The following is a 17,334-nucleotide window of genomic DNA, read 5'->3' as shown; positions in this document are numbered from 1 at the left end:
CCACCGGCTCTGCCGGCAGCCAGCTGTGCCAGAGTGAACCGAGCCGCAGGCCCGGAGGCCCGAGGGCCCCCTTTGCCCAGGAAGAGGCCCCGATGGCCAGCAGAGAACGGGGGTGTGTGAAGACCCCAAACCTCCCTCCTCTCGCTCATGTGTAGTGTTGCTGCGTGTTGTTCTAAGGTGCATTTAAAACATGGGAGAGCATGGTGCTGCTGCCAGAGAGCAGCAGGTGTTAGCACGGCCCCTCCCGAGAACCCTCAATGTCTACATGGATTTAAAGTTGAGAGGTGGGGTATGCAGCGTTAACAGATTACGTCCTTCTCTCTCCACCCAGTCTTCGTCCATTCTTGTCCACAGTCTCGTTACCTCCTGTATTGACTACTGCAATTCTCTTTTGCATGGTCTCCCCCATAAATCCCTCCATAAGCTTCAACTGGTTCAGAACTCTGCTGCTCGCATTATCACCAGAACCCCCTCCTACCAGCACATCACCTGTTCTTCAGGAACTTCACTGGCTCCCAGTGGAGTTCCAGATAATATACAAACTTCTGCTCACCTTCAAGGCCATTCATAACCTCGCTCCTCCTTACCTTTCTGACCTGTTCAGCACTACCTGTTCTGCCCGCTCACTTCGATCTTCTTCTTCTATCCAGCTTTCTGTGCTTCCCTTCCGCCTCAGCACCATGGGAAGCAGAGCTTTCACCTGCTCTGCTCCCAGGCTGTGGAGCTCTCTGCCCCCACATATAAGAAACACTGGTTCTCCCCCAGTTCAAATCTCAACTCAAAACCCATCTGTTCAAATCTGCATGTTCACTGTGAATCCACTGTTTGTTCATTTTATCTCTTACTTTTGTTTTTATTGCTCTTCATTGTGTCAGTGTTCTGTTATGTGTTTTTATCTATTGTACAGTGTCCTTTGGTGTCTTGAAGGGCGCTTTATAAATACAATTTATTATTATTATTGTTATTCTACTGGAAGAAGAGTTTTACATTTAGATTGGCTTTTATTTTTTATATTATTTCACTATCAATCTGAAAAATGTTAAAAAGCCTTTAAATTAACATGGTCTCATCCACCCCATGCCCCCCCTTTAGACTCACCCCTGTTTGCTGCAGGTAAAATGCGACGGTTGCAGGCTGTGACATGTAAACATGGTATCAGACTAAATGAATAGTTCATCAACATATTTGAATGTAGCCTGACTTCTGTAGCTTTCCTGCTGTGATGGAGGACGAGCTCTTTCAGAATAAAGGTTTTAATGATGATCACGAGAGCAGCGCTGCTGAAAGAAGTTTTCTTTCACTTTACCTGAGCTCACCGTCTCAGTAACGCCTCTTTGCTCCTGTCAGTGTGTAAACTTCAGCTCCACGTCAAACTGCAGCGTCATCATCACTGCTGCTGTGTTATCAGTGTTTTTGTTTAACACTGGGGATGTGTGGGCTTAATGTTGTCAGACCTTTTATTCACATGCTGCTCCTAAATAAGTTTGGTTTGCATGGCTGTTTATACTCACAAATGTGGCTGAATAATGTATATGTGTTAGTCCCCGTAGGCCGTAGCGAAATAACTCTGCATTTAACCCATTCACCCAATGCAGCGCCTGGGGAGTGTGTAGGGACCTTGCTCAGGGGTACCTCAGCTTAGCTTTTCACTTGATTCAAACCCCCAACCTTCTGATCCCGGGGCAGCCACTCTACCTACTGACCTATCCCTCACACACGTTTACATCGTTGAACAAGTCTGTGCTACAGAGCACGCTGCATCGCAGCATCGCAGCAAAGAATTGGTTTGGAGGATTTTTTTTAGAAGTGATGAATTGCTGCAGCCCCAGATTACGCCAATGAACACAACATATTAAAACCAGTCTGTGTAGCACTCAGCGGTCCGTGCAGTGACAGTGCTGACATACATGCCAGTACAATGCAGTTCTGCAGCTTGTTGCTCTGTGTTTCAGTCGGACTGTTTAGTTTAGCTGGATTGTTGCTGGTTGAGAGAAACTGAAGCTGGATGTCGGGCGTGTACCAGAGATCCTGCTAGTAATGCCTTCTGCTGTTTATCTTGTGTTCAGTCAGGTGCCGATGTTTGTGCAGATCCAGCAGAAGTGGAGGCGGATGTATGCCGGAGAGTGCAAAGGACCAGGCGTGCGCACCGACTTTGAGATCGTTCACCTGCGTCGAGCGCCCGTGCAGTACAACCACCTGTCCGGCCTGCTCGACATCTTCAAATCTAAGATAGTAAGTGCTCTGGAACAAACATCTTTATATGGATCATATTTCAAGGTTGTTTGTTTGTTTTTAATAAAGAAAAATTAAAATTGTGCAGCCACAGAGCGTCATGTACCCATGTTCTACAAGTATCACCTCAGCATCCTGTTCCAGACCATTTTAGGACGATGTGAATCCTGTTAAATGCAACTAATAATCATAAAAGCATCCACGAAGTGCATGTAAATGTATTTTCTAAAACATTTATTCATCTGGTTTTTCCTGCTCATGTACAGTCTCTCCTCCTCCTCCTCCTCCTGCTGTGCTCTGACAGTCACACAAAAACTGTATTCAACTTGAAAATAACACAAACATCTTATCTTATAATAGGAATATATTCTTGTAATAGTTCGTCAAAGAGCAGGTTGATAACAGTACAGCACACTGCTTAGTTATGTGAACATTGGGAAAACAGAAGAGGAAGAAGAAGACGTCTAATTCTGTGTAAATTCGGTTTCTGGATTTTTGTGAAATTAATTTGTGAATAAAATAAAGACTTAGGAAGTGGATGTTGGTTTCAAGATGGCGCCTGTGTGTTCGGCACGCCGTCTATCGCTCTCCTTTATTTGTTTTGTTTTATTGTTTTTAGTTAACTTTGTGTTACATGTGTGTTGTACTTTTTCCTATGATCGCCAGACATTATTGGAAATAGGTTTATCCATCCGGATGTCTGACCGGCCTGAATATGACAACCAAGGCTTTTTTCCTCCCTATCTGGAACCAATACCACCGTACTGGCGTTCCCTACCACCGTCACCAATACCACCGTACTGGCGTTCCCTACCACCGTCACCGGATCTGCGGAAGCGACGTAGGAGACGGGGTAACCGTGGAGGTCGTCTTGTGAAGCTGAAATCCTGGATTGCTCATTTTCCCCATGAGCTCCGCTGCATCCGCCGCTTTTGTCCGCAACTATTGGTGCCATTGCGTGCCTTGGATCCGGTGGACTCCTGGCTGGTTCCTGTTGTTGGGTCTTTCGAAAATGGTCCAGCAAAACTCTCTCCTCTACGGCATATGCGCTGGCGCGGAGTTGACAAGAAAAATCTTCGACCGGTGGATCTGGTTGCTAATACCTCGGAAGTTTTGGACCCAGTCCCTCTCAGGCTGGGTCTAATAAATACCAGGTCGGTGGTCAACAAGACCTTCATATTGAAGGATTTTTTTCTCTCTCGTGTTCTGGATTTACTCTTCTTGACTGAAACCTGGATATCTCCCGGTGAGTTAAGCGCTTTCATTGAACTAGTACCCGCTGACTGTACCTTTTTTAATGTTCCAAGAGCTTCTGGTCGCGGAGGAGGGCTTGCTGTTGTTTTTAAGGCTCACTTGGACTTGAAGCAGCTTTTCCCTTCGTCTCGCTACACCAGCTTTGAACTCTGTTTATGTAAACTGGGCCACTCGCCTTCGTTGTTATGTGCGATTGTTTATCGCCCGCCGAAATATAACAAGGTGTTCTTATCAGAGTTCTCCGAGTTTCTTGCAGATTGTGCATCACGATATGACCAGATCCTCCTGCTTGGTGATTTTAATATTCACGTTTGCTGTCCGGGGAAGCCCCTGGCCAAGGACTTTCTGGACTTAGTGAACTCTTTTAATTTTGTCCAATTTGTTAGTGGTGCCACTCAAGAACGTGGTCACACACTGGACTTAGTTTTATCTCATGGTTTATCTGTTTGCAATGTACGGGTTGAAGATGCAGTATTTTCTGATCATATGCCTATCTTATTTGATATTGCTCCTTCTAACGCTTTTGCAAATCAGACTGCACCTGCTCGATGTTATCGTGCCTTTGGCTCTGATTCTGCCGAACGGTTTTCTATACTGTTTGACAAATTAATGTCTTATGCCCCCGAGTTGCCCACTGCAGATGACCTACTTTTGTATTTTGATTTTGCTTGTAAATCTGTGCTTGATGTTGTTGCCCCTTTGAGAGTAAGAGAATGTAAATCAAAGACTAATCCTTGGTTAACAGATCATACCCGAGCTATTAGAAGACAATGTAGGAAATGTGAAAGACAGTGGAAAAAAGACAGATTGCATGTCTCCCTGGAAGCCTTAAAGATTAGTTGGAAAACTTATCAGAGGGCAGTTAAGGCCGATAAACACTCCTACTTTTCTCAACTTATTTCGGCCAACTCTCATAACCCTCGTGTTTTATACAATACGATTAATTCTGTACTTAACTTGGAGGGTTACAACCTTTTGCCGTCCTCTGAGGCTATGTGCAATAAGTTTATCACCTTTTTTGTGGACAAAATTGCTAGCCTGAGGCCTCTGATTCCACCTATTGTTGATCCGGCCATGCATTCTCCTTGCTCAAGCTTATTCCCTGCTTTTGCACCGATTTCTCTGCGTGACTTAGAGGAGTTGGTGCTACATGCTAAGCCCTGTGGCTCCCCAAATGATGTTGTTACTCCCCGCTTTCTCCAAAAAGTATTTCCCATCCTTGGACCTTATATCCTGAAAATTATCAATACTAGTCTGTTAACCGGTCAAGTTCCTAGTGGGTTTAAACATGCAGTCATACACCCCTTACTTAAGAAACCTGGCCTTGATAGTTCTACTATGTCAAATTTTAGACCTATCTCCAAACTTCCCTTTTTAAGCAAGATCTTGGAGAGGATTGTACATACCCAACTGTTGGATTATTTGAGCGACTCGCAATTGTCTGAAATTTTCCAATCTGGTTTTAAGCCCTTTCACAGTACGGAGACAGCTCTTGTTAAAGTTATGAATGACATTCTTGTTGCTACTGATCGTGGTAAATATGCTGTGCTTGTCTTATTGGATATGACAGCTGCATTTGATACAGTGGACCACGACCTGCTGATCTCCCGCTTACATCACTGTGTGGGAATTTCTGATCTGGCATTGTCATGGATAAAATCATATCTTTCCGAAAGGAGTTTTTGTGTCAAGCTGGGGTTGGCCGCTTCCTCTGTGGCCCCTCTGCTTTGGGGTGTGCCCCAGGGATCTATCCTTGGGCCATTACTTTTCTCGCTGTATTTACTCCCCCTTGGTGCGATTTTTCGTAAACACGGAGTGTCATTTCATTTGTATGCCGATGACTGTCAGCTTTACTTACCTTTTAGTCATTTGGATACCTCCCCATGTCAATCACTGCTTGACTGTCTTAGCGATATTAAATTATGGATGGCAAATAATTTTTTGAATTTTAATGGTCGCAAAACGGAAGCAATTTTATATGGCCCGCATCGTTCTACTGATTCTCCAGATGTTGATTTTGGTGATTTGACCTCTCATCTGAAAAGTTCAGTCACTAATCTTGGTGTTAAACTTGATTCTGCGCTTACTTTTGAAGGTCATGTAAGTGGGGTGGTAAAATCAGCTTTTTATCACCTCAGACGCCTGTCGAAGGTTAAGCCTTTCCTTTCCAAACCCAATTTGGAAACTCTTATTCATGCTTTTATCACCTCACGTCTGGACTATTGTAATTCCCTTTTAATAGGGGTCGGGTCGGGCACCTTGTCACGCCTGCAGTTAGTGCAAAACGCGGCGGCGCGATTTTTAACCGGTAGTAGGAAATTCGATCACATCACTCCGGTTCTGGCTTCCTTGCATTGGCTTCCCATTGATTTTAGGGTTCGTTTTAAGGTCCTTTTATTGGTTTTTAAATCTTTAAATGGTCTGGCTCCTGTGTACTTAACTGACTTGCTGAAGCCACATGTTCCTCCTCGCTCGCTCCGTTCAGCTGAGCAGCTGCTGCTGTCGGTCCCTAAGTCGCGGCTGAAATGCAGAGGAGACCGTGCCTTTTCAATTGCGGCTCCGATGCTCTGGAATAACCTTCCCCTCCAAATTAGACAAGCGTCATCAGTGCAGGTCTTTAAGTCCAGATTGAAAACCTATTTTTATTCCCTGGCTTTTAACTCTGTAGGAAACTGACACCTTCTTATTATTTTATTGTTTGTAATGATTTTATGGTATTTTTAATTTGGTTGTTGTTTTGATCTGTGTTGTTCAGCACTTTGGTCTGCCTGGTGTGTTCTTAAAGTGCTATACAAATAAACGATGATGATGATGATGATGATGATGTTTAATGATCAGTTTGTTTGAACTTTGTTTATTCCTATTCCTGGAAACACAATGGATTCCCAGACATCACGTTGTTTAACCCTTTCATGCACAGTGGTCTGCAGCTATTCAAAGGCTGTTTTCTTGTATTTGTGTTGATGTTGATGGTAAACTTGCACAGAAACACTACACACTGATGTCTCCATACCCTTCATAAGTCAAAACCGATGTTGTCCACCTAAGTGGACATTTAAAAAATGAAGTTCAAAAATCTTATATTCATTCCTAAAGAAGAATAAAAATCCTGATTGATGTTGTCATCATCCACACATGAGGGTTAAATGTGTTCAGTATGTTCCCAGAAACAGCCGACAATGACGAGGTGTAATCCACGCCTGTACAGAGAGATTAATGCTGCAGCTTGTTACCATAAACATGAGCTGATGTCTTCCTGTTGTCATCAGGGTTGTTCCCTGTTCCCTTCAACATCGCCATTCGCTTCACCTACGTGCTCCAAGACTGGCAGCAGTATTCATGGCCACAGCAGCCTCCAGGTAGGCAGTACATGTTATGGTATTAATACACAAATAAAAAAAATTTAATATTATTATTAAGAAATTATAAAAAATTTTTAAATACATGTCAGCAAGTGGCTGACATCCAGAAACCCTGCCAGTGGCTTTTAGGAGGCGTGTGTGTGATGCAGGTCATGTTGTTGTTTCCTGTGGAACGATTGTACCTGCTGGTTCCAGGTCGTTCTTCTGATAAGTCTTTTCACTCGTCTGTCTGAAATCGTGTGGGGAGCGCTTGGTCGTGGCTGGTTTATCGTAAATAAATAAAAACCCTGCAGGGGCAACGCCAGGTTTATGGCCCCAACAGTGCTCACTGGAACCTTCAGTAACTTAGAAATTCTTCTGTAGCCGATGCCATCAGTCTTAAGTGTGCAAAGGTCTTGAGAGAGCTTGTTGGTTTTACCCATCATGAGACGCTTCTTGTGTGAAACCATATAAATTTGCACTTATTCAAACCGACCATTCAGGATGGTTTTCTATTGTCAACATAAAAATGATCTGAATGAACTGAAATGTTTTCTTTTAACCATCAGCTGCACACAGAGGATTTTCACAGATTACAGTATAATCACAGTAAGTCTCTTTCTGTGGTCAACACTAGACTTTAACATGAAAAGATCACAGCAACAAAAAACGACGTCAAGAAAAGAATCATGAGTCAAAATAAAACGACTGAAATGAAAAAGCTGCTCTGTTGTTCCTATAAAAATGACAAAAATAAAAAAAATGGATGACATCAAATTACAGAAACAAGTCGAGACAGTGACTATAAAACAGTTTATTTAATGTTTGCTTGGTGTGCAGGGAGACGTTGACATGCAGGGTTTAAAACATCGTTACTTTTGCAGCGAGATTCATTCTCTCACCGTCTGAAACTCCTGATGTCGCCATATTTTTACCTGTTCAATTCCATTTTATTTATACAGCACCAAATCACAACAACAGTCGCCTCAAGGTGCTTTATATTGCACAGTATCGTACAATAATAGATACAGAGAAAAACCCAACAATCATATGACCCCCGATCAGCAAGCACTTTGGTGACAGTGGGAAGGAAAAACTCCCTTTTAACAGGAAGAAACCTCCAGCAGAACCAGGCTCAGGGAGGGGCGGGGCCATCTGCTGTGATTGGTTGGGGTGAGAGAAGGAAGACAGGATAAAGACCTGCTGTGGAAGAGAGACAGAGGTTAATAACAGATATGATTCAATGCAGAGAGGTCTGTTAATACATAGTGAGTGAAGAAGAAACACCCAGTGCATCATGGGAATCCCCCGGCAGCCTACGTCTATTGCAGCATAACTAAGGGAGGGTTCAGGGTCACCTGGTCCAGCCCTAACTATATGCTTTAGCAAAAAGGAAAGTTTGAAGCCTGATCTTGAAAGTAGAGATAGTGTCTGTCTCCTGAATCCAAACTGGAAGCTGGTTCCACAGAAGAGGGGCCTGAAAACTGAAGGCTCTGCCTCCCATTCTACTTTTAAATACTCTAGGAACAACAAGTAGGCCTGCAGAGCGAGAGCGAAGTGCTCTAATAGGGTGATATGGTACTACAAGGTCATTAAGATAAGATGGGGCCTGATTATTTAAGACACAGGCATCGAACTCCAGGCCTCGAGGGCCGGTGTCCTGCAGGTTTTAGATGTGTCCTTGATCCAACACAGATGATTTAAACGGCTAATTCACCTCCTCAACATGTCTTGAAGTTCTCCAGAGGCCTGGTAATGAACTAATCCTTTGATTCAGGTGTATAGACCCAGGGTGAGATCTAAAACCTGCAGGACACCAGCCCTCGAGGCCTGGAGTTGGCAAAGCCTTATTTAAGACCTTGTATGTGAGGAGCAGGATTTTGAATTTTCACCATCGTACGTAGAAAGACTCACAATACATCGAGTTTATTTGTTATATTGTTTGATTTAAAGTTGTTTCTCTGCATGTGTGGATTGGATGGGTTGTTACCAACATCTAGTGAGAATTTCATGTGAACATCACCTTTAGAAATATATGTAGACAATTGGTGATGCGTTCAATATGTTTTACGTGTGTGTGTGTGTCACAAACAGAGGTTGGTTGTGTTACTGAACTCCCTGACTGTGAGGACGCCCTGGGTGGGCTCTGGTGACAGACTGCCTGCTCTGCTGTTTGGACGATTATTCAGTTTTTTTGTGTTTTTTCTGGCAGATTTTGATGCGCTCCTTGGTGGCGAGGTGGGGGGGGTGGAGTTTGGGAAGTTTCCATTCGGTGACCGGGAAGAGCCAATAAGGTAAAAACTGATGATACTTTCTAAAAATTACAGTCACATGTTTTCTGCACACTGAGCAGTCGGTGTGACGGCTTTGTTGCTTATCACGTGGTCTCGGAGCCTCTTCATCATCATCCTTATCTGTGGGTCTGAGGAAGACTTACTTTGTTTGCTGTTACTGTGTAATAATAATAATAATAATAATTGTTATTATTATTATAATTAACTCCAATAATAATCCATCAAGACTTTGTGGATATGTTTTAATCTCTGTAAAGATTATTATAAAATGTTGTGAAGGTTTTGTCTATTTCAAAAGGATCTGTATTAGTAAGATAATAGTTTGCAGGTTTACTCGATTTTAGGCTTTTTCTCATGTTAACAGTAATTGAGGTTACAAACGTGGCAGGTCTTTCTTTTAATCACAGCTTTCTGTCACTCTGGAAACACTGTCATTTCTTCTCTTTCAGAGTCTGCTGAAGATATTCCATCAGTGCAAAAAACCATTCAGGAAGCTACAGTTCAAGCGAGCAAGCTCCTGCAGTCCCCCAACCAGGACTACAAGAAGTTAGAGGTCAGTGAAAACTCGACCGGACTTTCCACAAATAATTCAGTTTAAAAGAAAGTATCATTAGATTCACCCAAAAAAGTTTTGTTTTTAAATAAATTATTAATTGATTGTTAACTGTGTTTGTGTTGTAGTTAGGGATGGGTACCGGTGTCCGGTGCCATGATGGCACCGGTTCTGACATAAACGGTAGTAACCAGACCGAAAAGCAGCGCACATTTCGGTGCTTTATTTCGGTGCTTTTTTTTTTCCTGAGCTGTGACACACTTTAGATTCTAGCCAATCATTTTACGTTTCCGAGGATAGTAGGCGGGGCCAGGTACGTACGTTCTTTTAGAGCAGAGCTACAGATTCAAAATGCCCAAGGCGAAGCGGTCAAAGTCTGGCTCTACTTCACAGCAAAAGATGCAAACTCAGCAGCAACAAGTGCTTTAAGCTGATACTGTGATACTGTCAAAGGAGGTAACACCTCGAATCTGATGAAACACCTGGCGACACATAGCGTTTTGTTAAAAGCCGAGAAATGCGCCGTATTTGATAGCTTGCTGCGAGACCTCACACCGAGCACATCTACTGTGGGTGGGTTGCCAGTTATCGGACCCGGAGTTAGCAACATCCCCCGAGAACCCGAAGAGGAGAGTCCTGGCCCCTAGCCCTGCCAGTCTAGCAGACATGATGACAGATGATGATGGCAGCAGCAGCCGTTCTTCTCTGCGTGAGTAGGCTAACCACGTTATTACATTAATGTACGTAAGGTGAACTAGCAAACATCATCATAGCTACATGCGGCTGTCTTCTTGTTTGATGGCAGATGCTCCCTTCACCCTGGCCAAAAAGGCTAAAATGACCAAAGAAAAAGTGGAAAACAGTTAAACATGAGAGGTTTTTGGACAAAGTTTGTGTTTTTCCATTGTTTAAGCACTGCTTCCAGCCAAGAGTGATACCATATATGCCCCATAGCTGCAGAAAAGGCTAACATTGTTATCTTTTTACAAAAAAACAGCTGAACACGAGAGGTTTTTGGGCCAATTTTGTGTTCTCCATTCTTTAAGCACCGGCACCGTTTCAAAAGTACCGGTTTGGCACCGGTATTGGATAAAACCTAAACGATACCCATCCCTAGTTGTAGTTGAGTATGTGCTGTACATGAGGTGATTGGACAGTGTGCACCATGGCTGAGAACTTGGCTGATAATTATTATGGCCATTGATGGCTGAACCATGAAAACAGGGGTGTGGTGCAGTGGGATTGTAGTGGGAGCTGGAGTAATAAACTCCAGTGCTTCCTCAGTGATGGCTAACTTTTTTCTAAACCTAGGTAATTCCTTCGGCTGTTCCCACCTGGGCTCAAAGCTTTTATACTCTGCTGATATCGGATGTGTTTATCAGTGATCGAAAACAGAGACTGAGATTGTTATTATTGAGTTTGATCACACGTTAGGTGCATTAAACACCTGCTTTAATACTGTCCTAAAGTCTGAGAACAATCATCACTTCTTCACATATAAAAATGTTCTTCTCACTAGCACTCAGTATCCATACAGCCCCTTTTCTTTGAATAACACTGTACAGCTGCACAGCTAAACCCCACCATGTTATTTTTGCTTGATTGGACAGTCTTGTTGTGTAAAAGTATTCTTGGCTTTCTCAAAGTACATTTAAGTATGCCATGTATCCACTGTGACTCCAAACACGCCTTTTACACCCCGAGACTCAGCCTATAACGTTCCACGTAGGAAAAACCATGTACAGTGGGGCAAAAAAGTATTTAGTCAGCCACCGATTGTGCAAGTTCCCCCACCTAAAATGATGACAGAGGTCAGTAATTTGCACCAGAGGTACACTTCAACTGTGAGAGACAGAATGTGGAAAAAAAAAATCCATGAATCCACATGGTAGGATTTGTAAAGAATTTATTCGTAAATCAGGGTGGAAAATAAGTATTTGGTCAATAACAAAAATACAACTCAATACTTTGTAACATAACCTTTGTTGGCAATAACAGAGGTCAAACGTTTACTATAGGTCTTTACCAGGTTTGCACACACAGTAGCTGGTATTTTGGCCCATTCCTCCATGCAGATCTTCTCGAGAGCAGTGATGTTTTGGGGCTGTCGCCGAGCAACACGGACTTTCAACTCCCGCCACAGATTTTCTATGGGGTTGAGGTCTGGAGACTGGCTAGGCCACTCCAGGACTTTCAAATGCTTCTTACGGAGCCACTCCTTTGTTGCCCGGGCGGTGTGTTTTGGATCATTGTCATGTTGGAAGACCCAGCCTCGTTTCATCTTCAAAGTTCTCACTGATGGAAGGAGGTTTTGGCTCAAAATCTCACGATACATGGCCCCATTCATTCTGTCCTTAACACGGATCAGTCGTCCTGTCCCCTTGGCAGAAAAACAGCCCCATAGCATGATGTTTCCACCCCCATGCTTCACAGTAGGTATGGTGTTCTTGGGATGCAACTCAGTATTCTTCTTCCTCCAAACACGACGAGTTGAGTTTATACCAAAAAGTTCTACTTTGGTTTCATCTGACCACATGACATTCTCCCAATCCTCTGCTGTATCATCCATGTGCTCTCTGGCAAACTTCAGACGGGCCTGGACATGCACTGGCTTCAGCAGCGGAACACGTCTGGCACTGCGGGATTTGATTCCCTGCCGTTGTAGTGTGTTACTGATGGTGACCTTTGTTACTTTGGTCCCAGCTCTCTGCAGGTCATTCACCAGGTCCCCCTGTGTGGTTCTGGGATCTTTGCTCACCGTTCTCATGATCATTTTAACCCCACGGGATGAGATCTTGCGTGGAGCCCCAGATCGAGGGAGATTATCAGTGGTCTTGTATGTCTTCCATTTTCTGATGATTGCTCCCACAGTTGATTTTTTTCACACCAAGCTGCTTGCCTATTGTAGATTCACTCTTCCCAGTCTGGTGCAGGTCTACAATACTTTTCCTGGTGTCCTTCGAAAGCTCTTTGGTCTTGGCCATGGCGGAGTTTGGAGTCTGACTGTTTGAGGCTGTGGACAGGTGTCTTTTATACAGATGATGAGTTCAAACAGGTGCCATTCATACAGGTAACGAGTGGGGGACAGAAAAGCTTCTTACAGAAGACGTTACAGGTCTGTGAGAGCCAGAGATTTTCCTTGTTTGAGGTGACCAAATACTTATTTTCCACCCTGATTTACGAATAAATTCTTTACAAATCCTACCATGTGGATTCATGGATTTTTTTTTCACATTCTGTCTCTCACAGTTGAAGTGTACCTCTGGTGCAAATTACTGACCTCTGTCATCATTTTAAGTGGGGGAACTTGCACAATCGGTGGCTGACTAAATACTTTTTTGCCCCACTGTATGTGTATAAATGTGACAGTCTTGGGGTCTCATGCTGTCAGGATTGAGCAGACAGTTGTTCTTGTCCTGTGTGCAGGATTTCATTAACCAGCTGCTGAGCATGGAGACAGTCATCACTCAAGCTCGCTCGCTCAAGGCCAAGTTCTCCATTCCTGAGGACGACAGCGGAGAGGCTGCTGATGAACTGAAGAAGTGAGTCGCAGAGTTTGAGCTGCGCTCACTGACAGCTTTGTTTGTGCTGTTGGTGACATGTAACTGTCTTCACCGTCACTATAGATAGTTTGTCAGTAACAGGTTGTCACGATGAATCTGTTAACGTTTCACAAAGACGCCGTCTGAAGGATCACAGTCAGTTCACACGTTTCACCTTTCACCTTGTCACGCCTGCAGTTAGTGCAAAACGCGGCGGCGCGATTTTTAACCGGTAGTAGGAGATTCGATCACATCACTCCGGTTCTGGCTTCCTTGCATTGGCTTCCCATTGATTTTAGGGTTCGTTTTAAGGTCCTTTTATTGGTTTTTAAATCTTTAAATGGTCTGGCTCCTGTGTACTTATCTGACTTGCTGAAGCCACATGTTCCTCCTCGCTCGCTCCGTTCAGCTGAGCAGCTGCTGCTGTCGGTCCCTAAGTCGCGGCTGAAATGCAGAGGAGACCGTGCCTTTTCAATTGCGGCTCCGATGCTCTGGAATAACCTTCCCCTCCAAATTAGACAAGCGTCATCAGTGCAGGTCTTTCAGTCCAGATTGAAAACCTATTTTTATTCCCTGGCTTTTAACTGTAGGAAACTGACACCTTCTTATTTATTTTATTGTATGTAATGATTTTATGGTATTTTTAATTTGGTTGTTGTTTTGATCTGTGTTGTTCAGCACTTTGGTCTGCCTGGTGTGTTCTTAAAGTGCTATACAAATAAACGATGATGATGATGATGTTTCTTTCTCGCTCATGTTGGTGGTCTTATTTATAGTTTTGGTGTCTTCAGGTTTTACATGTTCTTATTTAAGTGTTTTGTTTTGTGGGAATATTGTAACATTTCCCACATTGTGTGTTGTCTCTAGGTTTGTGAGCTCCCTGCTGGAGGAACCAGAGGTGGTAGTGACAGGAGCAGGCCAGGGCCTGGCTGGCAGTATAATCCACAGACTCTTCATCAGTGCTCAGAGGGTAACTCTCACTCTGCCTCCGTGTCCTTCCCACGTCTTGCTGTCAGTTTCATGTATACAGTCATGTATTTGTCATCTATAGAGACATCTTTAGAGGTACACACATACACCAGTCAACCACTTATTCAATATCAGCATCAAGAATAGGTCGGTGTCCCGGTCCTAGAACAAGACATGAAGTCAGCGCTGTTTTATTTATATATGCTTCATGTAGATGAAACTGGAAGGACGTGGTCAGCACTGATGTAAAGACGCAGTGTTGTCTGTCAGTGTCAGGAGAGTCTGCTCTATTGTAACGTTGTTTCTTCCTGAAACACACAATTGCTGCTGCTGTGCTGTGAAGCACGTTCAGAGCTATAAGAACCAGTCTGTTTAACTATCAATGAAAAATGAAGAATTATCAGTTTGACTGTGTGACAATTCTGCAGGAACAAAGTTGTGCAGCTCTCTCCGCAGTGGAGCAGATCTCCTTCCTGTCTTTGACGCTTCTTTTTCTCTTTCTGCTGTAACAACTATTAATGTGCATTTGTATATGTTTACAGTGTTAGCAGAAACAAAGCTTTGGTGGCCGTGACTCCAGAGATGGAGCCGAGTATCTAATCGAATCATCGGTTTGTTCTTTAAGCCTTAAAAGTGTCCATGTGCTCCACACTGGATCCCAGATTGACTCTGATGCATCAACTGGAACATGAATCCAAAATCCTGCTCCTTCAAGGTCTTAAATAATCAGGCCCCATCTTATCTTAAGGTTCAAGGTTCTTTATTTGTCACATGCATAGTTATACAAGTATAACACACAGTGAAATGTAGCCTGACACGCTCCTCGACATGTGCAAAAAAATTGGGGGGGGGTATCGATTCTAGCACCAGTTTTCTACAGAACGTTGTTGGAAATTAAAGAAAAGGGCAGACTTCCATCAAATATGAATTCTGCAAACATTAATCTCCTGCTAAAACCAGGCAAAGACCCTGTATATCCCTCAAGCTATCGTCCAATATCCCTTATAAATGTAGACCTTAAAATAATCTGCAAAGCTCTCTCAAAGAGACTGGAGAAAATAACCCCCCTCTTAATTCATCCTGACCAAACTGGTTTCATAAAAGGTAGGCACTCATCAACAAATACACGTAGATTACTTAATTTGATAGACTACTCATACAGTAAAAACCTAGAAACTACAATATTTTCTTTAGATGCAGAAAAAGCATTTGACAGAGTTAACTGGAAATTTCTGTTTGCAACTTTACACAAATTTGGTTTTGGATCCTCTTTCATAAACTGGTTAAAAATATTATATAATTCCCCAACAGCTTGTGTCAGAACAAATGACCAGACATCCTCCAACTTCTGTCTCTTGAGGGGCACCAGGCAGGGATGCCCACTCTCCCCTTCACTGTTTGCAATTTTTATTGAACCACTAGCAGCAGCAATTAGACAGAATTCAGTAATTAAGGGCATAAAATGCAAGAACGTGGAACATAAAATCAGCCTTTATGCGGATGATGTGTTACTCTTTCTCCAAAATTCACAAACCAATATCTCTGGGGTGATTGAATTGATAAACTCTTTTGCAAGAATATCAGATTACTCAATTAACTGGTCAAAATCTACAGTCCTACCGATTAATTGCTCCCTCCATAATTCCTCTTCTACACCACTGCAATCGGGAAATATAAAATATTTAGGTATTAATGTTTCTCCCAAGCTTGCAGATCTAACTAAATTAAACCATATCCCACTTTTAAAGAAGGTAGAAGATGATCTGGCTAGATGGAAATGTCTACCCATATCACTCATGGGAAGGGTTGCCGCTATAAAAATGATGGTCTTACCAAAAATAAATTATTTATTCTCAATGATCCCAACTAAACCGCCACAAGATTGGTTCAGATCTCTAGATTCATGTATGTCCAAATTCCTTTGGAAAAATAAACCCCCACATATAAGCTTAAAAACACTACAAAAGACCAAGGATAAAGGAGGACTAGAACTGCCTAACTTTCAGCACTACTTCTTAGCCAACAGGCTTCAGTTTATCTCAGGATGGCTAAAACATACCCTCTTAGATGAACCTTGGCTAGATGTAGAACAAGCACTTTGCAATAATCTAGAGATCTCAGACCTACCATTTATCAGCTCAAACATCCAACGACATGAATGCTTCAAAAGCATCAGCATCAGCTCTTCTCTGACAGCATGGTGGGAGTTTCTAAAATTGACGGCGTCTTCATTAATCCCATGCAAACGTACACCTATCTGGAACAACCCTGACATATTACAAAACAATAATATGATAAACTTTTCAGATTGGAGTGGTAAATTAATCAAATATTTAGAACATATACTAGAAGGAACAGAATTTATTTCATTTGACGGACTAGTTACACAATATGGGATCAACAAGAAAAGATTTTTAGAATATCAACAAATTAAATCCATAGTAAAAAAGAAATTTAAACCAGGTCAAGTTGAACTACAAACACCACCAAGTGTGGTTCAATTTCTTACTCTTAAAACCCCCAAATTACTATCCAAAATATACAGAATGCTTTCTAAAACAGATGAATCAATATCACTTCCTATTGCAAAATGGGAAGCGGATTTATCAGTTAACTTAGACCTAAACTTCTGGTCTCAGATTTGCTTAAAAACCTTTCATCTAATCAGAAATCCCAGTCTTCAATTAATTCAATACAAAATATTACATAGAGTGCACTATACAGGTCACCGGATGTTCAAGATGGGCTTTACGTCTACCAACAACTGCTCACACTGCCAAACCAATTCACCGGACATCCACACTCAGCTCCATCACCTAGTGGGGGTGGGGGGGCCACAGCCCTGGCGCAGGGTGCCACCGGTGCATCGAGCCACCTGGGGGCTCTTCAACTGGTGGGGGAGGCTGTTACATCTTGCAGGAGCTCGCCTCTCTCCAGGAACTCACTCTGAAGGTGGGGAGAGATATATGGGAAGTGGAGGAAGATCTCAGCCTGGGTGTCTATTGTCTTGTGTAGTCTGGAAGATGAGTGGATGGTGGGGTGGGTGCAGTTTTCTCTGTGGTGGGGTCAGGCGGCGCTGCTGTTCTGGGCCCCGGTCTGGATGGGCCTGGGCCCCCTTTCCCAAGCGGGTTGTGGAGTATGGGGGTGCC

The 17,334-nt window shown here is 43.1% G+C and overlaps 1 protein-coding gene across 2 annotated transcripts in view; it reads left to right on the top strand.

The window, feature by feature from the left end:
* The first annotated feature begins 6,774 nt into the window (after positions 1-6,774).
* Positions 6,775-17,334, top strand: part of LOC146702493 (signal transducer and activator of transcription 5B-like) — a 101,178-nt gene continuing 90,618 nt past the window's right edge. The window contains exons 1-5 of one of the 2 annotated variants that reach the window (XM_085465398.1): positions 6,775-6,845; positions 9,040-9,121; positions 9,571-9,674; positions 13,101-13,216; positions 14,084-14,186. The gene's annotated coding sequence lies outside the window, so the exon portion shown is untranslated. The remainder of the gene's footprint in view (positions 6,846-9,039; positions 9,122-9,570; positions 9,675-13,100; positions 13,217-14,083; positions 14,187-17,334) is intronic. The other variant, XM_085465400.1, reaches the window with a different exon arrangement.

This window comes from Copadichromis virginalis, linkage group LG8 (assembly GCF_057382275.1).
Source record: "Copadichromis virginalis isolate Kocher_CV1m ecotype Utaka linkage group LG8, C_Virginalis_male_GT1.1, whole genome shotgun sequence".
In the NCBI taxonomy this organism is placed as follows: domain Eukaryota; kingdom Metazoa; phylum Chordata; class Actinopteri; order Cichliformes; family Cichlidae; genus Copadichromis; species Copadichromis virginalis.
The sequence above is the reverse complement of the archived record's forward strand: the minus strand, read 5'-3'. Positions and strand labels throughout refer to the sequence as shown.